Source organism: Lepidochelys olivacea (genome assembly GCF_965140295.1).
Source record: "Lepidochelys olivacea isolate rLepOli2 genome assembly, chromosome: 9".
In the NCBI taxonomy this organism is placed as follows: Eukaryota; Metazoa; Chordata; order Testudines; family Cheloniidae; genus Lepidochelys; species Lepidochelys olivacea.
Genome location: NC_140419.1, coordinates 88,253,519 through 88,277,094, shown reverse-complemented (window position 1 = coordinate 88,277,094; position 23,576 = coordinate 88,253,519). Strand labels below are relative to the sequence as shown.

The 23,576-nt window shown below is 42.8% G+C and overlaps 1 long non-coding RNA gene across 1 annotated transcript in view; it reads left to right on the top strand.

Annotated features, from left to right (window-relative positions):
- The first annotated feature begins 7,140 nt into the window (after nt 1-7,140).
- Nucleotides 7,141-23,576, top strand: part of LOC311526534 — a 28,316-nt gene continuing 11,880 nt past the window's right edge. The window contains exons 1-2 of the long non-coding RNA XR_014713043.1: nt 7,141-7,226; nt 9,756-9,859. This is a non-coding gene — a long non-coding RNA (uncharacterized lncRNA). The remainder of the gene's footprint in view (nt 7,227-9,755; nt 9,860-23,576) is intronic.

Below are 23,576 nucleotides of genomic sequence, written 5' to 3'. Positions count from 1 at the left end.
GGTTTTATTTCCAACACCATCTCTGACTATTCAATCCCACTATTCACTTCACTTCTGTAACGCTCAGAAGCAAAGTTTCCCAGAAGATGTAGTTTGAATGGGATTTCATTCATGTGTTTTAGTTAGTGAGAAGGACAGTCTTGTGGTGAGCACACATGACTGGGAGTCACTTAACCATCTCTGACTGCTTCCCTGTCTTTATTAGAGATGATAATACTGCATTTACTTGTCTCAAAGGTGTTGTGCAATTTAACTCAATGTTTAAGGGTTCAGAGGGGCTCATATTTAAGGTGCAATATAAGCGCAAAGAATTGTTGTGACTTGGCAAAGTAAACACATTATTTGCATATCTAGATGTGCAAGAGCACAATCCAAAAGTATGCCACCTGTCTGGGCTTAGAATGGCCAGTGTAACCCTGGTATGAAATGGCCTCCCCACACAGGCTAGTTGACTCATCTAGTTACATGAAAAGAAGAAATGGGCTTCTGTAATACATAACAAAGAACATGGCTGTGTCCGTTGTTGCATTGCTGATGTAGCTGCACACCTGATGCTATTACAGCAGGAGTAGTTCAGCTCAGTCCAGCACCATGTTACTGCACAAAGCACACCAGATAGCTGTGGGGCAGAAGACAGAAACTGTCATTTTACTAGGCTCTGAAAGACTAGAGAGGGATTGCTTAGCAGAGCAAGGTGAGGCATGCAAGCCCCAGTTCAGACAAACTGTTTTGAAAACCATCAGGGGTGTTTGGAGGGAAACAAATGGAATATAAAAAACTCTTAAAAGAAGTGCAGATTTGTCTCCCCACCTTTCGCTACAAGACAGCTGCACTACATGAATGCCATGGTGTCATTCTAAATTAGCCCACCAGCATAGCTCCTGCTGGATGAGTAGGAGAACCCCTTGATGTTTATCAAGTGCCCTTCCTATGTGCTAAGCCCCATGTGCTTCAAAGATTTATTCAGCATTTGGCAGATTGATGCACTATTGGTCTATACAAGACTCCCAGCTCACCAAACCTAAATGCTACCCCTTTCTTCTTCAACAGCCTCCTCCTGGAAAGGACTGAGAGAAAAGACAGCAGGCCCTAAAGGTCAACACGCTTGAAGTCTTGGACTAAGGTACCTTCCGTTGTAAACATCACTGAGATCTCCCTGCCTTCTGTTGACTGTGGAGAGCTGTTGTGTCTGGCAGCCAGGAAACAAACAAGGAAGATTTGTTAGATTTTTAAACAAGCTCTTCGAATTTCACCCAGAAATAACCTGAAAGCCATTGCACTCCTGAATGAAGGTAAAGTGTACTCCCCACCAAGCTGTACAGTAACTTCATAGAAGTGTACTTCATGTGTGCCAAACAGTACCAAACTACTACTAAGCGTCCACGTCACAGGGGAAGTGTGCATTTGCAGGACAGCCTAGAGATAGCAGAGTGGCATAGTTGTATTGTTGAGGGCAGCATGTTTTCAGCCAAGAGACTTGTGACAGTTGCACTCAGTCAAATATCCTATGCATGGTGAAATTTTAATTGCAATCAAAGCTTGTTTCCAATGCTGAAATGTACGAACCAAAATTCTTTCAGGACTACAGCAGGAATTCATTTTTAGCCATATGCCTAGGATATCAAATTAGTTGTGAAATTCTTACAACAAATGGTTTACTTTTTGAAGTTATTTCCAAGGTTTGAAGTCTGTTATTAGCCTTCCCAAAGTTTTCAGAATACAAGTGTCAAGGAGAAAAAATTCTTAATCCTTTCACTTTGCTCTCGAGGAAGCACACGCTCAAAGTCCAGTTTCAAAGAGCTTTAGTAAGAGAGCCCCCCCGTAGGACAGGAAAACTGGCAAACTACGGAGAGCTTCTCGCTGGTTCTCATGAAGATAACCATCATATTCATTCTCTTACCACAAACATGAGGTAAAACCTTGGCCAGCACAAGAGGACACTGCTGATTTTCACATAAACGACTGTGATTATTATATCCCGTCAAGTTCATGACATCTCTACGTAGCTTACAATATCTCTTTGGGGTGAGGAAGGGGAGGGAAAGGTTCCTGATCGTTTCATTTAAACAGGGAACCAATGTGCCAGAGGTGGAAAATGATTAAAAACTAGTATGAAATCTTTGTGATACTGTTTGGTACTATCAGGGCAGAGAGCTCTGGCCAAGAGATCCAAATTCCTTTTTTGCTGCAGTGCTGCTACTTCGAAGTCCTCGAGTCCCAGGGTGGGACTTCCTAAAACCTAAACTGCTTTTGCTTCCTAACTCTCCTTCACTTGAAGTGGGAATTGAGTGTCTAACTTCCTTAAACACTTTGGAAAATCCCAATGCCTGTTTCTATCTAATTTTCTAATCCCGTTACAAATTAACTAATTCGGCACATAGTTTAAATCAGCAAAAGAGAAACCAATACATAATTTTCTTGGCTTTAAAATTACGGTCACATAAATGACACTTCATTTCCAAGTTTCTATAAGTTTGAGAGGGTCTTTTAATAAACACTTTCTGTTATGAGGTCTTTTTAAAATGGCGTTATTACTGGTGGGGCTGGTAGCACTGTGTATAATTAAAATTGTCCAACATTTCCCACTATGAGTACTTAACATTATACAGCATTTTATAAATTTAAACTCCCACTGACTTCTGAGCTCTCAGCACTTCTGCATCTTAGGCCCCAGGATTTGGCAATCAGAGAATGAGGAGTGCATAATTTTAGTGACCACCAGTGGAAAAAGTAGGTTTGAGTGACTTTCTTAGCATCACGCAGGAGCTGAGGCAGGGATAGAATAGAGTTCTCTGGGGCCATAATCATACCACGCCGCCCCCCCCCCCTTGGCCTTCTCCTGCTTCCTGCAATCCTCTGCCTCTCACTACCCACTTTTCAACCCCCTCAGTTGTGGGGATGGCCTTTAGTTATGGACAGGCTTAGGTCCATTGTCTCCTAGCACCACAATAGGTACTCACCTTTCAACTTCTGCACCAGATGAGGCAAGGCTTCCTACAGACAACAGCCTCCACTATGAAACTGAGTCCTCCACAGAGCAGATCTATCCTGTGTACTGAATAAGGGATCCCATGGAAAAAATAGGACGAGATAGTATACTTGAAAGCTGTATCATAATGCATGTGCACAAGGGGGACTGAATTAAGGTTGCACAGACAATTGTTCATTGTAACATTATTAATCTTCCTTTTGATTGCCTTACAACAGCCCTACCAGTGGGGCTCTGCAAGAGGATCTGATTATGGGATTGGCCTTATACTGTGCTTCAGCCAATCAGAGAGTAGCTTATCTTGAAATGAGTCTTAGGGGGTACAGAAGTTCCATGAAAAAATTATTCTGTGGCTGAAAGTTTAATTTTTCCCCCTTTTATCAGAAAATATGTCAGCCACCCAGCTACCTGATTAGCTGGTATATGTTTAATATGATACACATAATGGGAGAGAGGGGGAAGAGGGAGACGGATACAGCAGGAAGATTACAGTTTGGGACTTTTCAAAGTGATTTCCGAAAGTGTATATGCCATTTAATAACTCTGCTTAGCACTGATTAAAAAATAATTTCATTGTGTTGCCATAGATAAGAGTTGGGTCTTTTCTTTCTCCCTTTCATTTTCAAAACTCATTGCTGTAGCTCTGTGGGGAGATAAAATGTTTCAGGGAGTGCTGACTCCTAGGGCTAGGCAGAGCTGATAAAATGAAATAATGTAAATGACATTTTTTTTAAAGTAAGGAGAGACACTCAGCCTTTGTCCTCTCAACTTCGGTTGGCATTTTGGCCTGGGAATTTCAAAGGGGCCTAAGGGAGACTGGGTGGATGGGGTAATATTGTGTATTGGATCCACTTCTGTTGGTGGGAGAGACTAACTTTCGAGCCACACACAGCACCTGAAAAAGAGCTCCGTGTGGCTCAAAAGTTTGACTCTCTCACCAGCAGAAGTTAGTCCAATAAAAGATATTCCCTCACCCACCTCGTCCCTTTAATATCCTGGGACGGACATGGCTACTGCTACAGTTGAGAGAAGAGTTGGTATTTGGCTAGTGAGCTCTCATCTGCCTGGGTATGGTGAGTCTCAGGTTGTCTTCACTGCAGGAGAAGCGTGCACGTGTGGTTTTGTTTTTTACAGCCGGATAACTAATGTGTGGGGAGCTATCCTGCTCTCAAAGCCTAGTGGAGACCAGGCACCTGTAGGTTTTACCTTGACGTAGCTAGGCGAGGTCATCGCTGTACTCCCACCTGTGGTTCATCTCATCTAGTTTAGCTCATGGTAACCCTACAGGTGACTGGTCTCCACGAGGATCTTACACCAGGCTAGCTAACGTGTGTTCGTTATCCCATGGTAAAAACACCACCTTTTGGCAATGAAGACAATGCCTTTCATGGGGGTTGGGGGGTCATCTTCTGGACAGTAAAGTTGTTTCCTCAGCTCAAGCCAAATGACTAAGTCCGCAACAGAGGATAAGCTACAAGCATGCAGGCTGGGATGTTTGCAGTGCCCAGTGGAGCGTCATTTATTATTTAGGGTGTGGATTGTACTTTTATATTTGGCATATATACGTCATTTAGAACAATTTTTAAATTAAAATTAATGCACACAAACAATGCAAAATTCTGTTTTTAAAAAAGAAAAGTTTAGATATTCACATTTTAATTTCAAGAAAGTTCTGTTACAGCTATTTGGTGGTGTTGGTGAAGTTACATCTATAGGACGACATTACATAGTAGTTAATCTTCATGATGTGATCATATTTGTTTAAAGGTTGCATTTCATGTCAAATGGTCACTAAGATCTTAAAAACCACACTTCCAGCTGAACATTTCTATGTGGTTATAACTAAAGGAGAGTAGAAACAATGGTTGTTATTTAATTTGTTTATTTGGTGAAAGTGATGACCTTTTGTTTTATAGTCAATTTGTCCCATTCCTCCAAGTGTTCAGACATGTGCATAAACATTAGTGGGATCCAGGGCCTTGATCATTGATCATCCATTGTTGGTCTTCCATGCAACCATGGGAAGGAAGAAAAACATTTTAAAAAAATGAAAGTATGATTGTAAAACCGTTAAATATTGGCAGAAGGACTGCAGCAGTATTTGAAACTACTTTCAAATACTTTTAAACAATTTACTAAATTTCAAGTTGAGTGTCCATTAATGGCGTTGAAACCATGGTATGTTTGATTTGTGTAAGATTTTATGCCATCATGAGTGTCAGAGTACCTGCTTATATTGAGATCCTTAAGCATAAAATGCCAAGGACATAAAGAAAAAACAACACAGGGAAAAAAGAGAATAAAAAATCTGACAAAAAATAATCAAATATGGTATTGATCTCACCTCTTCTATAAAATTATTTAAAAAGAATTATTCAGACTAAGTGTGGGCAGGCAGTGACTGATAGGGGTGACTAATTGGATGGAGGTTTAGTGAATTGGGTAAACCACCCCAGTAGCGATTATGATGGAAGTCACTGTAAGCGCGTTTCCCTGTTTGGCTTATATAAGATTGAAATTTAGTTCTCAGTAAGTGACAGCAGAGGGAGTAAAGGAAGGAGGTGACATCTTGCTCCCAAGTTTCAGTCCAATCACAGAGTGATATTTTAGACATAAAATTTAGCTTCGTTTGCAATTTTTGAACAAGTTATTGTAGCGGGTTAAGCTGGAAAACATTGACAGGTAATGAGCCTCAAGATAGGCATCCTCCTTCATAAGACGATGGGATCTGGAGTGGAAGTAATGCCACATGCTAAATATGGTAAGAATAACATTGTAATAGAAAATAATTTCTTGTCATTCTTGGCCTTTAGAAATTGCTACATTTGACTTCCCAAGTTAAGAGGCCTAGAAGCTGGTGTTGGGGATGCTGCTGCACCCACTGGCTTGAAGTGGTTTCCATCGTATACAGTGTTTCTAGATTGGTTCAGTGGCTCTCAGCCCCCCACTATACAAATCGTTCTGGCACCCCTGGGACTGGTTATCTGAGTGCAATGATATCACACTATACCACTCTTCCTCGGGAAATTGCCTAAGCTTCAGTGACTGATGGTCACCATTGAAATTTAATCTTGATTCTATTCTTCGCCTGGACTTGGGATATCCCTAGAGAACCTCTGGACTGGGTTGGATACTGCTGTGATGTGTTTGTACAGCACCTAGCCACTGATGCCTAGATACTGAATGGTGACTTTGGATGCCGTTGCAGTGAAAATGAACAATAAGAATAATGCAATTAGAAATGAAACTATGAGGAAGAGTTCAAAGATAAATTAGAAACTGGATTTAATAAGAGTTTGAGGGAGTGGTGAATGGCACCATTGTGGGAAAATTCATGTTTCACTCTCTACAAAAGCCCCGTATCAAAAGCTGCCCCCAGTGTCATATCATTTAACACAGTTCCCAGGCTGGGAGTTTCAAAGGAACCTAAGGGAACGAGCACCCCACTCTCATTAAAATCACAGCCTAAACCCACAAAACGCCACCAGCCCAGCTTTCTTCGGCTGATACACCCTCATGTCAGGATTCTGTTTCTAAATTAACTCTTTATTTCCAAATGAACTCTTTCTCCACTGCCAAATAAACCTTCCTTGGAGAGTTTGAGAGTGGGTGGGGATGAGCTTTGCTAACCAGGGACAGGAGTTTTAGTTGTCATTTCTGACGCTTGAAAAGGCTGCTTGTCATTTGTCTCCTCAAGGGCTCAGCTTTTTGTGAACAGGGAATGTCCCTCAGTGATGCAAGCTCTGGCTCTTTGCTTACCTTTCCCTTTCTCTTAGGTGCGGATGCTTGGTTGCTGTAGCATAGCTAAAGCAAGTACCATAGAAAAATATGTAAATAGATAACAGATGCAAAAAGGAGCCGTGGGATGAATATATTGCCAATGCAGAACAATCGCCATATGCCTCCCAATCACATTTCCCCTTGCTCCAATTGAGTACACCTGTGGTCTTACTGGCACTGCATTTGGATTCATAGTGGGAGACTCTTCTGTTCAGAGGTGCTGAGAGAATCTCTCTGTGCCTCCTATTCTTTCTTTCACTGCTCTGCTCCCCTCCATTGCCATCCACCAGAAAACAAACATCATGAACAAATATTTACTTTTTGACTTGTTTTGCCTCTTGATGTACAGCGAGAGGAGCACAAAACAGAGGCAGCATCAGAGGCTAGTTGAAACCCTTCTCATCAGAGCTGATTCCACTATTTATGCATCCTTAAAAAGTTACCTATTTTATCTCAGGTAAGCCAGGTCCCATTATTACATGTTGGCCCTTCTGATAATGTCCTCTGTGTTCCGTTCCACATGAGGAATCTGGCTGGCCTAGTACATTAGCAGCCCTTGAAAAGCATAGCAATCTTTCAGGGCAAACTACCAGAATTTGCAGGGTCCCCTTTGGGGACTGCCACATTGCAGCTGTCGTTTATGTGCCCTTCTCTGAGAGACAAATCCCTGCCACTGCTTTAGACTCTTTGGAAGCTTTAATTTAGAGTCTGCTTCCAAGGGAAACAAAGCTCTTTAAACCTTTTGAAAGGAGATGCACGGGGGAAATGAGCCCAAATTAGAGGCTGCAATCAGTGCGTACCAGATGCTAAAGGCCAAATTTTTGGAAAAAATTAGGAACAAAGCCCACATGCAGAAAGATATGTGCAATTGTGTGCCTAGATTATTTGGCATGCAAGGGATATTTAGAGGCCCACCTGACCATTTTAACCTCTTGGGTCTTAAGATGCCATTTGGGTGTGTGCAAATGTCAGCTTTCTCACACATAATTACTGCAACTCCATGTGCAAAGTTTTGGTTCACAATTGCACAGCAATTTTTGTGCATGAACTTCATGCCTGATTCCCCCCCCAGGAACCAGGATCTCATGGAACCCATTCTAATGATCCATGGCTGCCTGCAAACATGGCTCCAGTGTTGTCAGCTGGGCAGCGTTCATGCATGTGTGAATTAAACCCCGATCACAGAACACACAATCTAAAGACTATAATCCATTATTTTATCACCGCTCTGTAGGCCAGCCACTAAAATATAAGACAATCATGAATTCCCAAGAACGTTTTGTTTCTCTAGCCATCAGAGGGCAGTGGTGCCCATGAGCATGTATGTTAGTGTGAGTCCCACACGCTTTTAAAAACAAATTGCTTTGACTAATTCATGTGAGATTTTTAATGTTTGCATTGCCATTTGTACGTACCAGTAGCCTCTACCTGTTATATTTAGAACAGCTGTGCCTTTAATAATGGGAGGATTATAAATGCAGAATGTAAAGGACAACTACAGGACATAGTTTTAGGTCACCCAATTTTTTTAAGTCTTGGCTATTATGTGTGTGTTAGATATGCACTGGGGGGTGTGTGTCACTGATTGGATCTGGATTAGGGTGTGGGTTTAGGAGATAAGTCTGGGTTATCTCAGGTTTGGACTCAGCAGTACCAAAAATCTTGTGAGCTTTGCTTGTGAGATTTCTTCCCCAGTGAAGTGGGAATATTGAGATATTAGCTGATCTCATCAGATTTCCCCCACGCTGGGCTGAAATCATTCAGGAATGGATTTCATCCAAACTGGATCCGGACAAGAGATTTCTCTCAGAACCAAATTCATGGGGGAAGAGTTCAGCTTACATTGGGGATTCTGGGCTGAGGGCTCCAGTGGGAAATTCTGGGTTTGTACTCTGTTGTCTTGCCTTGTTTTCTGTGTATTAATTACATCCAGCCTTTAGAGATGGGAGACCTTTTCATAATACAATAATTAAAAACAATAGAACGGGTCCTTTTCTGTTCTAAACCACAGGGGAACTGTGTAACTTCAGTCCTAGAAAAGGAATGTGAATTTCTGAAGGCTATTGGACTTTGCACATTTGTGTACAGTAGATCAGCAAGAACTAATTTAGCAGAACTGTATGTTTGTCATTCTAATTCAATAGGAAATCCGTGGAATTTTAGTCTCCCTTCTGAAGATGGGGATTTGCACATGTAACCCCCACTAGTGGTAATAGGAGTTATTTGCATAAATCCCTGCATACTGAAATAAAATCCAGATCAAAACTGCCTGCCTTGTTCTAAACCCTCTGTGGGCTTGTTTCATCTTATCAATGAGTTCTCCTCTCTCTGTATGGTCCCCTGCTCTCATGGCTCATCTGACACTGATACCAATGTCCTCTCTGCCCCCTTAACCCCTTAACTGTAGCCAGCATCTTCCGTTTCTGCTCCGTATGAGCTCAGCTTCTTTGATCAATTCTCATCTGACCACATTTCACTCTTCCTCTTTGTTCCTTTCCTGTTCTATTTTACTTTAAATTGTGACTGCATTATTTAATTCTGTAAGGCACTTTGGGATACTCTGTAAAAAAGCGTATGAAAAATATGCATCCAATCCTGCAACATTTACTCAGGCCCACTGAAAGGCTGCTTGCATATCTGTCTGAGGAAGTGTGTTTACAGTGAAGGGGGTAGGTCCCTAAAGTTTAATTCTACTGTGTTGAGATGTTTCACTGGTCAGCAACATGCAAGCGCGCACTTCTCCAGTGATGGTGCAGTATTAAGTACTGTAGTTCATCAGGATTATAGCTTAGTGCGTGTGCCAGACACTTTAAGATATTTAACGCCATTGTCATTGGACTAAAATGTAACATTGCACAACATATAGCATTACCTAGCACTTTGAACAGGCAGTACTCACTGAGCAGGGGGTTGGACTAGATGACCTCCTAAGGTCCCTTCCAACCCTGATTTTCTATGATTCTATGATTGTCTCTTATCCTGCCAGCATCTTTGTTGCTACATTGATTGGAAAAGAAAAAAAAGCAAAGTGGATTTTGCTGAGAAGTTTCCTGAACCACCAACAAACCCCGTTGCCAACGTAACACAAGAGTGAGTATAAAAATAATTACTGGCACAGGCCTGCTGAGAGTTCTGAGTCCACTGTTTATACACTTCTGGATTCAATTGTGCATCTGCTATTGGGTATCCTTGGCTTTCAGGTTTAAGTCTATGGAAGACATTTCACTCTTAAAGATCATAAATGTGTGAGTGGGGGAAAGGGAAGGCCTGGAGGGTTGTTGTTCTATCACCGTTTGTGTTGTGTCTTGTAAGTAAAATGATGATTAAAACGTATATTTTTAAGGGAAAGAACAGACTGTCGCTGTTTATGTGCCAGCTGGGCTGCTTTTCATACAACTACTCTGGAGACACCAATAAACACTTTAATTTCTTTTTCTAATTGCGAAACAGGTTTACAGGAATCAAATGTGGCAGCTGTGTAACTGACAGGTGTCTTTGCTGAAAAAGTACTGCCCAGGCACATGTAAAATGAAAGGAGAAATGATCTCTCTTAATGCCTTCAACTAAAAGTAACTTGTTTTATTAGCCTGGTGCTCGGTAGCACACCCTTGTCTACCAGTGCTGCTGCCACTGACCTCAGATTTTGGGGATTTCACAACATGGTCATTACATTTTAATTTAATTCTTAAACTTGGCCTTCAGGAGTGAATTGTTTTCTCTAGGTTTTTAATTCTCCATTCTCCCCTTCCTTCCCCGCAGACACTTAAAAAAACAAAAAGAAAAGAAAAGTTCTGATACTTCAGAATTATAGTAGTGGCTTTCCGAGAGCTGCTTATGGTAATGACATGAGAAACTGGAGGTTTCACCACCATTGATTAATGCAGCATTTTTGACACCCATCATGTTGCCTTATGTATCCTGGTTACTTTACAGTTGTTTTTTGTGCATGATTTACACACTTTGCTGAAGCTGAGGGATTCTGCTAGGATGGAAGAAGTTCCCTGTTTTAGAATGAGAAATCAGGACCACATACAGATAGGGTGACCAGATGCCCCGATTTTATAGGGACAGTCCCGATATTTGGGGCTTTTTCTTATATAGGCCCTTACTACCCCCTACCCCCGTCCCAATTTTTCACACTTGCTATCTGGTCACCGTACATACAGATCCCTGCAAACTAACTAAATAAAAAGCTCTGGGCATTTAGCTGATTTTATTTAAACATGTGCATAGCTAGCAATTTGAAATGTGTGTACCCACTGGTCAATACTTGTGCCCCCTTGGCTGTAGTATCTCCATGGTTTCCTGTGATATTGATCATATTGTGTGTAATTGCGGAGGGGGAGGGATGGGACAGTTTCTAATGCCAAAGATGAAGACCTATCACTAACATAGAGGGTGCAGCTAGTTAAATTTTAAGAGCAGATGAAGGACAAAAAGCACCAGCCAAATGCTGCTTCCTGGAAGTAAAACAGAAAATACCTTGGGGCACAGTGACATGAGTATCGCTGTCGACACCCATGCTTTAACTTCTGAATGTTCACAGACTTTTAACTGAGAGGGAATCTGTTTTAAAAATAGACAAAAAACCCCCCCTCCCCAAGCAATCCAGGCACCGTCAATGCTCTCCAGAGGAGTGACACTGTCACTATAAACTGCCCCATTTCTCTTCCCTTTTTGTTTAAAGTGCAGAAAACATAAACAGGCAGCTCTACAAAAGGAAACGTTACCACGGACCACTTACATGACAAGTCATTGTAATTTCTTGCTCCCCCCCTTTTTTTCTGTGGCTGTGAGAAATGCTGTGGGTGCGTAACTGACAACCAAGATAACGTGGGCCAATGCTTCCTGAATGTCTTTAAAGGGCAGGTTGTAGCTTGCTGCCAATCTGCCTGGATAGGACATACTTTAGTGACACAGGAGCATGCAGGGCAGGTTATAGTAAGGAATCCACAGAATTCTTCTTACATGGTTAAAGTTTGGATCGCTAGACATCTCCTGCCATATGATGATCAGAACTTCTTTAGCAACTTCAAAGGCTGATAAAATGCAGGCCAAATTCTGTGGTGATGTGCAAGGCTGTTGATATTGTGTCAGTAGATGGGTGTAAGGGGCTCTGAGAGCTGTAAATATAAGTGGATGAGGCTGGAATAGAAGAATGAAGCAGAAAAAGCAACTAACTGGAGTGTTTGAGATACACGCTAAAGTAACCACATTATCTCTCACCTCTTTTTAATGCCTCAGTTTGTAAGTTACACCATGTTACACTCCGTGATCTGTGGCTGCTGGGTTGGAGTTGCTTACATCCACTTCCTGATGCATAATAATACACCATCTTACAGAACATCTCTGAATTTGGGGACTGATCGAAGGCCTATTGCGGTGAAAAGGAGCCTTTCCGTTTATTTCAACAGTGTCTGGATCAGGGCTCTCGCTCTTTGTGTTCACAAACGTCTCCTCATTTCTAGCTGTTTCCATGTGATTATAAAGCACATGGCTAGGTCAACTCCTCAGTTATTTAGGGTCCTAACTTTAATTGGGAATATGGCCAACGTTTGCAAGAGAATTAAGACACTGGACATAGATTTCAAAAGATAGTATTAAAACTGCACAGGAAAAGAATGAGCTGGGTTAGAATTATACACCTGCCAAGCAAACAGATTCTTATCTTGGAAACGTTTCTTATGCAAGAAGGGGAGACAATGTGAGCAGACAGTTCTGAGGACACAGTGGCAATGGAGATTCGAGATGCGCAATCTACAGTGTGTAAAACAACACACCTTTGCCTCATTGATCTGCCCTGTTTGAAATACTTCATTTCCCAACCTTTTCACTCGCCTGGGTCTAGCAGAGAGTCCGGGAAAGGGTTCACAGATGGAATACTGCTGTGCTCCGGTGATCTCTCGCTGATGGAGTAGCCCCTTGAGTTATCAACCAATGCAATTTAGAGAAGACCTGAAGATGATATCCAACAGTTCTGGGAGTGACAGCAGACAGATGGGGTATAAAAGTGATATAAATCCATATTTGATTTAACTTTGCAGCTTCTCTGAATGGAGCCCAGCCTCAGCTGAGGATTCAACCCTTTGGATGTCAAATAAAAGTCAAGTCCAATTCTATCCATGAAAGGATGTACAGTTTTTGCCCTTCCTGTTTCTTCAAGAGGCATCACTTTAGAGGTGGTCTTTCTGAAGAATGTCCCTACGCTCTGAGCCCCGTTATGTCATGGCCTGCATGAAGTAGTAGCATAACTCAGGCTTACCTTGCTGTCCAGTAGAAGGGAGTTGCATGACCTCCTGTGTACTGTGAAGATTGGTAAAATTGACCATGTAGTACTTGACTGTCCTTTGCTGCTCAGACTCCAGGAAAGAGACTAAAAAATATTTAACGGAATGAACCATTTCCCAGACAATTGTGAAGTTCTTTAGTGTAATAGGAAAACATTTCCAGGTACAAAATACATTTTTAAAATCATTTTACTAGTGCTGAGTTAATGCTTCTAAAGCACAAAAATTATTTACAGAGATAAAAGTACAGCACTGTAAATCAGCATTGTAAATATAAGCCCTTTCTTGTCACCTGCACTTATCTTGATTTTTAGAGTACTCTGTGGTATTCAGAGTGTTTAACAGGCATTCTGACTCTAACTCATGATTGCAGTGGTACATAAAATAGAAAGATTAGAGTCTCAGTTGCCTGCTTAATATGTAAATATATCCAGTTATGTCTGAGTGCTTTTAATGAAGTAACTTGGACTTCTGTTCCCATATATCACAGGTGATTATGGAAAAAGCACTCTAGATGCCTGTTGGAAACCACAAAAGCTAAGATCCTGTTTTTGTTTAAAATTTCCTATTTTTAAAAATTCTGTAGATTCCTGAGGCTGGGAAGAACCCCAATCCAGATTGAATTTAATCTTAATTAATCCAAATTTAGCCAGTTATCAGATAGAAATAATATGTCAGGATGTTGTATAATAATCCACATGTTGTTATAAATAAAACCTCTCTTTGGCTGTAGTTTACATCTGAAATCTACCGAAAATTATTTGATACCGTGTATGAAAGATTGAAATTAATGTTGTTGCATTAAATGCATGAATCCCTCTAATATTCTCTGTGTGCTGATGACACACATTCCCAGCCTTTCTACCAGCTAATGGAACGCAATTTCCTTTTGCAGAGCGCCTTTCATCCAAACTGTATCCCTGCATGTTTTACAGGTTTAAACAATATAATTGCACAGATAAAGGAAAAAAAGAGAACCTAGCAGAGAGTACACAAATCAATTCATGTTTCTTAATGCGTGGGGTGAGGCCTTCTAATGTGAGAGACGAGTACTGTTTGAAAGATGGCACCGGTTATCTCTGGACCTGGACAAGAGACTGGATTATGCAAGATTTATTGCAGGGCCCCCTGTGATTAGGATGTGGTTCCCCCTGGAGGTTCAAAGTGCAGTCGCTAGGCCAAATGTGAGCGTTGTCCATACAGCTCTACAGTTAGCCCAAATCTTTAATGGGGAGAGGAGCCCATGGTCCCAATATACAATATCTCTGATTTCCAGGGGCCTAGCACTGCAGGCTGTGCCAATGTATTAAAGTTCAGGGTGATTGCAACTTACGCTAGTGTGTACAAACATGTGGCCCTTAAGTTCCCAGCAAGTTGCAGGTGTGGCATTTGGTTAAGTAAAATTTGCTTCCTCTTAGATGACTGGAGCTGTGCTACTGGGGACCAGAGCCCTGCCAGGGGCATGGAGTTGCAGCAAAGAGGCATGGGGCTTCTGCACTGGACCTTTCCTCCTGCAAATCATGTGGGCTTTGCTGGGGGTGTGGATAGGGTCATTCCTACCTCCCAATGGAATGATTATGTGGGGAGCATTGGGGGGGGAGGCATCATTGTGCAGGAGATGGTGAGGGAGTAAGGAAGGGAGGGGCGTGTGACTGGTGAAAGGTTCTTGAATACAGGAGATGATGACGTCATTCCGATCCTCAATCTAATTAGCCGGGCTGCCTGTGAAATGTTGCTTGAGGACATCTCCTCTTAGTCAGAGCGTTCTTTCATTCTCTCCCTAAAACCACTAGGCTTGTTTTAAACTCATGGCTTGCAAAATAAAGACCATCGTGCTGAATCCCTGGTTGAAAGCAGGAAGGGAAGTTTTGCAGGGGTTGTACAATTCAGCTGAGCATTAGATAATATCCACGTTTCGGGCTTCGAGCTATAAAGCTGCTCAGCTGCTGCAAGATCTCACAAAGATAAAATGCACTTCAGTGCACTGCTGTCAGAGGAATTTGAAACATTCAAACCCTGTTATATCTCCCCCTTGCTTCTTTCTTTGCTCTTTCAGATATTTCTGAACTTCCGAAGAAAAAGCTGCAACACACACAGCATTTTCTCCTCTTCTCCACAGGCTTTCCTTTTGCTTCATGAGACTGACGGGTGGTTACAGGGAAGACTGGCACCAGCATCTATTATGCCCATTGCAAGACCCGGTTTTCAGTTGCCGATAACTTTGCCAAACTTCAACTGTTTGGGTTGAACTTTTCCATGCCAGGTGTCTGCCTCAGGCTGGTTCGCTGGGGACACTTACAGCCAAAATAGTTCAGCTGTTTCCAGGAACGTGGCTAGGGGAAAATACTGTTTTGTTCATGTTAAAAAAAAAAAAAATTAATAAATAAAAAAATTCTTGATGTTTTTCTTAAAACAAACAAAAAAACCCCCCACAAAACTCAAGGGGCCCTATGCTTTGGGGCTATTGAAATTTGCCATGGGAGTGGCCTTGTGCAGGCCTTTGTGCTTTCCTGGGAAAATATGCCCTAATTTGGCAATTTGAAGTGTATCCATTTGAAAAATCTCAGTCACACATTTTCAGTAGCGATTTCTTCGACTTTAGCAGCTAAAATTTCCAACGATCCCATCGTCACTGAGCATGAGCCATCCCCTCACAGCTCCTGTATGTGACTAGACTGCACGTGTACCATTCCTATAAAGTGAGCCGAGCATGCTTCCTCAAGCAAAGGGCTACAGGGGTGAAGCTGGCCTTTCCCTGTAATGACAGCTCCTAGCTCATCTCGGTCAGGGTGTGCTGGGCACTGAAACTGAGAGCAAAGAGCCTGCCGCCTTCTGCTCTAACGATCCCCTGGTGGTGCCCAGGCAGTGTGGAGGAGGAAGCTGCCTGACTCAAATGCAAAGAGGACGCGATCTGGACCCCAGGGGGTTGGGGGAGAAGGGAGAGGTGAGTAGGTTGAGATGAGGACCCTGATGAGGGAGACTGGGATTGATATCTGGATATCTGGTGGTGGTGCGAGGAAGGGAAACTAGGACTAGCCTTTGTGGGGAGGCTTAGACTGGAAACTGGGGGTGGAGACTTTGACTGGCTGAGCAAGGAGTCTGGGACTGGGGAAAAGAAGGTGGATGGGGACAGGTCTGAGGAGGCTCTGGAGTGTAGGGGAAGAACTGCGATTGACATGGACACTGAGACTGGTCAAGAAGCCCAGAGAGGGAGACTGGGACTGGGACCCAGTAGAGATAGGGAACGTGGCCAGGGTAAAAAGAGTCAAATTGGAAGGGGGACTGGAACCAAGGAAGCCGGTGGGGGGGGTGGGAGGAAGGGGGTCTGGGAGTGGCTCTGTAGGGAGACTGGAACTGGGAAGCACAGTCTGGAGGAGTGAGATTAGGATTTATGAAGCAAATAGACAGGGATTGGGATGAGAAGCCTAAGGAGTGGGAGGCTGGGACTAGGTCAGTGAGGAGAGTGGGACTAGGACAAGGAGAAAGGGATAAAGCTTGGGCAGGGACATGTTGGTGGGGATGAGGCAGAAGGAGTTCAGCTCAGGGAAATGGGCAGAAGTCTGTGCCCATGAGAGAACATTCCCCTCTGGAGCCTGGAATGGAACACAAGCTTTTGGAGTCTCACCATTCCTCTGTTGTCTGCAAATATCTGTGAAACCCACTGGTGAAGTGTGTATCTCATCCCCCTCTAGTGCTGGTCTACATAGAGGATGAAAATCTAGTGTTACAATCAGTTACTCTGTTGGCTCAAATTGCAGAGGTCTGTATGGAGGATCTAAAGGTTCCAACCATGCTGCTGATTCACTGTGGTGTCAATAGGATGCCATGTGATGCAATATCTGCTTTTTGAAAACTGAGTAACTTATCTCCCCAAAAGACGGCATTAAAAAGAACTTTAAGATTGTAAAGTCAAATATGCAGAAGTTAGGAGATGCCAGCAATAAGAATGCTTGTGCAACTTTAATTCAGCTCCTTAGATTGTATAATAATGTGTACACACATTCATTACATTCCCACATATAATTTTTTCCACAGGATCCCCGCCTCATTCAGTGTACAGGATGGACCTCTGGGATCAATCAGGGGTGTATACTGAAGGAGGCTGTTTGTCTGTAGAGCCACTGTTATTTCAGAAGTTGGAAGGTGTCGTGAACAGGAGGAGAAAGGATGGTCTCATGCTTGAGATGGTTGAATGCATCTTGGAAAACTCAATTCTATTCCTGCCTCTGCCACAGAGTTACTGTGTGATGCTGGGCAAGTCACTTTAAACCAACATTTCACAGGTGGTCACTAATTGTGTGTTCCTCATTTTCTGGGTGCCCAACATGACACCCTGGGGCTGAGCTGCAGAAGTGTTGAGTGCTGCTTGCTGCATCTGAAGCCAGTGAGAGCTGTGCTTGAATATATAACGTGCTGTAAGACGTGTACTCTGAAAAATCAGATACTAGGTGTGTTATGTTTGGTAATTGGTAAAATTATTGGATTCTTTTGTCCTTAGTGCCTCTGTGCCAGTTACCCATCTGTAAAATGGGGATAATACCACCCCCACATCTCACAGGAGTGTGGTAAAAATAAATTCATGAATGTTTGTGAAGGCCTCAGATACTGTAGTGAAGGGTTCCATAAAGTAACCCATGAGGAAATGATTAATTCTGTCTTCAGAGCAGGGTTTCAATAATGTGCAGTAAATTGGGCCTAGGACCATACACTGAACCATGAGGAGAAAGCAACAGAATGAATAGTTGCTCATTCAGTGAGCACTGTCCATCATTTTAATACATATGCAAAAGGGGGACAAATGAAGGTTGAATAACCGATTCTGGCCTTTCTTAACTGTTGAGTAGATAGTGTGTGTGTGTGTGTGTAAGTTACATCCAATGCTACTCTCCTGATGATATTTAGAAGTGACCACCCAATTCAGATGCAAACAAAAACCAAAGACTGAGCTACTTCACCTTGATATGGACATTTTATCTCAATTGCCGATCTAGTTTCAGAGCAGATATTTAATTGTATTGGTGATGTAGTAACGATGATAGCGCCCTTTTATTGCCTGAAAAATTAGGCTAAGATTTTCAAAAATGACCAGTGATTTTTGGAGCCCAAGTTGGGAAGGTGGTTGTGTCCAATTTTCGGAAAGTCCTGAGCACCCATCCTCTGAAAATCAGGCCCCTTTAAGGAGTGTGTAGTGGGACACCCATAAATTGATAATCTTGGCCCATAGAATGTTCTTCATCAGACTAAATCACAATGGACTGCAGTGATACGGTTGTTTTAGGGTGAACAGAATGAATGTATTATAAATGGGTCAATGGCTGATTATGCTTGCAGCTGTGCAAACATATAAGACCTAGACCCTTGCCTCAAGAAAGATTCAGCAAATCAGTCTACAGAAGAGTTGAATAAAGTGTAATTAACACACTCCTTAAAGTGGGAGAACAGATGGATTGATCAGCACTTGGTTTCTTCGCTTTCTTAAGCCTCCGTTCTAGTTTCGGTTTAGCTAACTGCAGGGTAAGAGAATGCTCATTCTTTGAGATGGGGTGGGTGTGCACATCTCATTTTAGTTGTGCACCAGCTGGAATGCAGAGGTAGGTAGCCTGTACAGCAGTACATGACACGTTGTTACATTTTAACTGCTGGCAACACCGTAAACTTCAGTGGTAGAAAATGGCAGGTAGAGCCAAGAAAAGTGAATATGGAGGATCCTGATAGTCCTAGCAGGTTTTTTAAAAGACGTTCATTTAGAAGCACAAAAGAAATTGGAACTAATCAGCCTGGTACTCAACATTTTAGTCTTGTGTTACGTATTTATTATAGTAGCTCCCATTGACCCCAACTGAGAATGGGGGGGCCCCAGCATATTATGTACTGTACAGATATATAATGGGAGACTGTCACTGCCCTGAAGAGCTTACAGTCTGCATAGGCAAGACAGAGAAAAGATTTGCGGGGAAATGGAGGCACAGAGGGATGAAAAGTGCTGCCCAAGGTTACAGTGGCAGAGCTGGGGTTAGAAGAAACCAGTCTCCTGACAGGTTGTTGAGAAATACGTAGTGCTTGAAATTCTCTTTGCCATTTTCCTTTCTTTAATGGTAATTCCACTTGCATAATCCCCCCCCCCCCAAAAAAATCTAAATGCAGAAACCAAGAAAGCTTGATTTCTACCAAGGATGCCAAGACCTTCCACTTGAGCAAATTTATTATTTCAGTTCCTTTGATGGCAGGAGAATCCTCTAGTCTAAACACTAACAGATAATATTTTATTGTATTCTGTATGATAAATTAGTTTGAATAGTTATCAGACAGATGTTTAAAACTCTCAGTGCCAATCAAAGCAATTAAACATGAATTAATACTCCATAATTCATACATGGAAATGTCTTATTCTGAATTTAATGTTTTAGAACAAAATGTTATTTAAAAATACTTTAGTATATATAAACTTGGTGATGAGAGTAAAAGTTCTGAAATTGGAATTACACTGGGTTAATTTCTCTGCTCAGAATTCTGATTAGTTTATCAGATTACTCAATGTGATTTATTCCTTTATACTGAAATACTTATCTTCAGCAAGATTATTTGAAGCCTGATTCTGCATGAATCCCATTTTATTACGGTTTATACAGAATGCATTTTTTAGAGTCACCCTTCAGAGTTAAGCTGCACTCTAAAACCCCAGGTCCTTTGTCTGCTTTGTATGGCTGTTCGCAGCAAGGCTCAACCATGGGATGAGGCCAGGGGAGGTGAGTCCTACCGGTGGGTAGGCCACAGCAGCCAATGGCATCCCTCTTTGTTTATTTCAAATACTAGGATTGGCTAGCTGATAAGTGGCCCACCTACAAATGAACGACAGCAAGCAGCGATGGCCCTCTTTTGATCCACCCAGTACCCTTTGCAGGTGCAGAAAGCCAGGCTGCCTCCAGTGTCCTGGTTCCAAATCTCCATTCTCCTCCTACTGCAAGTTTATTCTCTTGGCCATTGCCTTCCACTTCAGAGATAGGTGGATGACATTTGAGTAGAGAGTGAACTGATGTCTGCAGGTTTGATAGGAGACTATAAAATGCTGTATTAATTTAAGATTTTATTAGGTAACTGTGTGCTCACACTTTGCCTCTTTTATTTGGGAAGGAGAAAGTTAATCTATAAAATGGATCACTTGCACCTTGATGCTTTTAATTTTTGAGAGGAAATTTCTCCTTTACTTTTGAATTCACTTCTCAAAATCAGAACCAAGGAGAATCCAGTCAGTTAGTAGTTGTATTTTAGGAAAATATCACACTTGGGCAATACGAGGGCTGCTTTCAGTGTACCCTCTGACCTCCAATAAATGGGCATTATATTCTTTGTTCTTCATGATAAGTGATAAATCTGATTTGGCACTTGTCAGCCAGATGCTGCTTGTCAGACATGGCGGCCATTGCTCTTGATGGAGAAACTGGGAGTGTTCTATAAATCACCCCATGAATATAATTTCACTGGTAATGACAGAAAGCTGTCTGATATAGAGAATGTCACTATGGAAACCATGAAATTGTAAATCCTGGCCCCATTGAATTCAGTGGCAAAGCTCTCACCGAAATCAGTGGTGACAGGATTTCACCACACAGCTGAATTCTGTGGCTGATCCAACTCTCCACAATGGAATGGACCCACCTTCTGAATCCAACCCACCCTTGCACCCAAACTTTGGAAATGTTCATCTCCAAGTCCAAACTTCATGGCTCAGGCCCATCTCAGGCTTTTATGAAAGTATCAAGAGCTTGGATGTCACCGTGACAGTGGAATGCGCTAGGTGGGACATGAACTTGAAGAACTTAAGAAAAGTTTTTAACTCTGTTATTGTACATTGCTATAATCCATTGTTGCGATCATATATAGTACATTCACTTTGCTGTCATACATCAGTCCATTGATGTATTAATAATTATTTTAACAGAGTAGATCCAGGATTCTATTGAGGAGAGACTGTCCAAAATTTCAATAGTTCCAGCCTGTCTTAAAGCCTTGAGTTCTTTGATGCTATATTATTTAAATATACTTAGAAACTGTTCAAGAGCCTGTGGAAATGTTCAGTATTTCTAGCCATGGCTTTATAATTTGACACTGCATTAAAACTCAGCTAAAAAAAAGCAGAAAGCAGTGTCAAACTGTGAAGCTACTGCCTAAAGAGTCAGAAGTCCAGCATTATGGATGTGCATCACAAACTGTCTTAAAACAACTTATTTTTTGTTTCTTAAATTCATCATCTTTCTACATTCATATCCAGCCTTTTAAAGCTTTGTTTGTCTCTTTTATGCTTTACTGGCCAGTTCCCCTTGAATGTTTGTCTTAACCCTCCTACTTCACAACCGTTTTAAAGTACTTGATTAGTTTTAAAAACACACCTGCTTTGCTACATCCAAGCCCCATTAAGGATCTTGCATAAGAGCTAATGAACACAGCAGAGGACTTGTGCACGTGCAGCCGGGTTGGTGACTCACCACGTAGAGATGGAAAAAGAGGAATGTATGCATGCTATGTAATTCGGTGCAACAGTAACTTCCTGCAGGGTAGTTAATGAATTGCTGGAAGGCAGCATATGCTTGACCAATATTGAAAGGAGGGTGAGCATCCTCAATCTCAAAGTCAAAGAAAATTGAGGATCTCTCAGGGTATGTCTACACTATGGAATAAGGTCAAATTTATAGAAGTCGGTTTTTTAGAAATCGGTTTTATATATTCGAGTGTGTGTCCCCCCACAGAAAATGCTCTAAGTGCATTAAGTGCATTAACTCGGCGGAGCGCTTCCACAGTACCGAGGCTAGAGTCGACTTCCGGAGCGTTGCACTGTGGGTAGCTATCCCACAGTTCCCGCAGTCTCCGCTGCCCATTGGAATTCTGGGTTGAGATCCCAATGCCTGATGGGGCTAAAACATTGTCGCGGGTGGTTCTGGGTACATATCGTCAGGCCCCCGTTCCCTCCCTCCCTCCGTGAAAGCAAGGGCAGACAATCATTTTGCGCCTTTTTTCCTGAGTTACCTGTGCAGACGCCATACCACTGCAAGCATGGAGCCCGCTCAGGTAACCATCACCCTATGTCTCCTGGGTGCTGGCAGACGCGGTACGGCATTGCTACACAGTAGCAGCAACCCCTTGCCTTGTGGCAGCAGACGGTACAGTACGACTGGTAGCCGTCATTGTCATGTCCGAGGTGCTCCTGGTCGCCTCTGTGAGGTCGATCAGGAGCGTCTGGGCAGACATGGGCGCAGGGACTAAATTTGGAGTGACTTGACCAGGTCATTCTCTTTACTCCTGCAGTCAGTCCTATTGAACCGTCTTATGGTGAGCGGGCAGGCGATACGGACTGCTAGCAGTCGTACTGTACCATCTTCTGCCGAGCAGCCATGAGATGTGGATGGCATGCAGTCCTTCTGCACCGTCTGCTGCCAGCCAAAGATGTAAAAGATAGATGGAGTGGATCAAAACAAGAAATAGACCAGATTTGTTTTGTACTCATTTGCTTCCTCCCCTCCCCTGTCTAGGGGACTCATTCTTCTAGATCACACTGCAGTCACTTACAGAGAAGGTGCAGCGAGGTAAATCTAGCCATGTATCAATCAGAGGCCAGGCTAACCTCCTTGTTCCAATAAGGACAATAACTTAGGTGCACCATTTTTTATTGGAACCCTCCGTGAAGTCCTGCCTGAAATACTCCTTGATGTAAAGCCACCCCCTTTGTTGATTTTAGCTCCCTGAAGCCAACCCTGTAAGCGCCCCTCCCGGCGTCAGAGCAATGGCAAACAATCGGGCATCTGAGAGTGCTGTCCAGAGCAGTCACAATGGAGCACTCTGATGGGGCTAAAACATTGTCGCGGGTGGTTCTGGGTATGTATCGTCAGGCCCCCGTTCCCTCCCTCCCTCCGTGAAAGCAAGGGCAGACAATCATTTTGCGCCTTTTTTCCTGAGTTACCTGTGCAGACGCCATACCACTGCAAGCATGGAGCCCGCTCAGGTAATCGTCACCCTATGTCTCCTGGGTGCTGGCAGACGTGGTACGGCTTTGCTGCACAGTAGCAGCAACCCATTGCCTTCTGGCAGCAGACGGTGCAATACGATTGGTAGTCGTCCTCGTCGTGTCCGAGGTGCTCCTGGCCACGTCGGCTGGGAGCGCCTGGGCAGACATGGGCGCAGGGACTAAATTTGGAGTGACTTGACCAGGTCATTCTCTTTAGTCCTGCAGTCAGTCCTATTGAACCGTCTTATGGTGAGCGGGCAGGTGATACGGACTGCTAGCAGTCGTACTGTACCATCTTCTGTCAGGCAGGCAAGAGATGAGGATTGCTAGTAGTCGTATTGTACCATCTTCTGCCAGGCAGGCAAGAGATGAGGATGGCTAGCAGTCGTACTGTACCATCTTCTGCCGAGCAGCCATGAGATGTGGATGGCATGCAGTCCTTCTGCACCGTCTGCTGCCAGCCAAAGATGTAAAAGATAGATGGAGTGGGTCAAAACAAGAAATAGACCAGATTTGTTTTGTA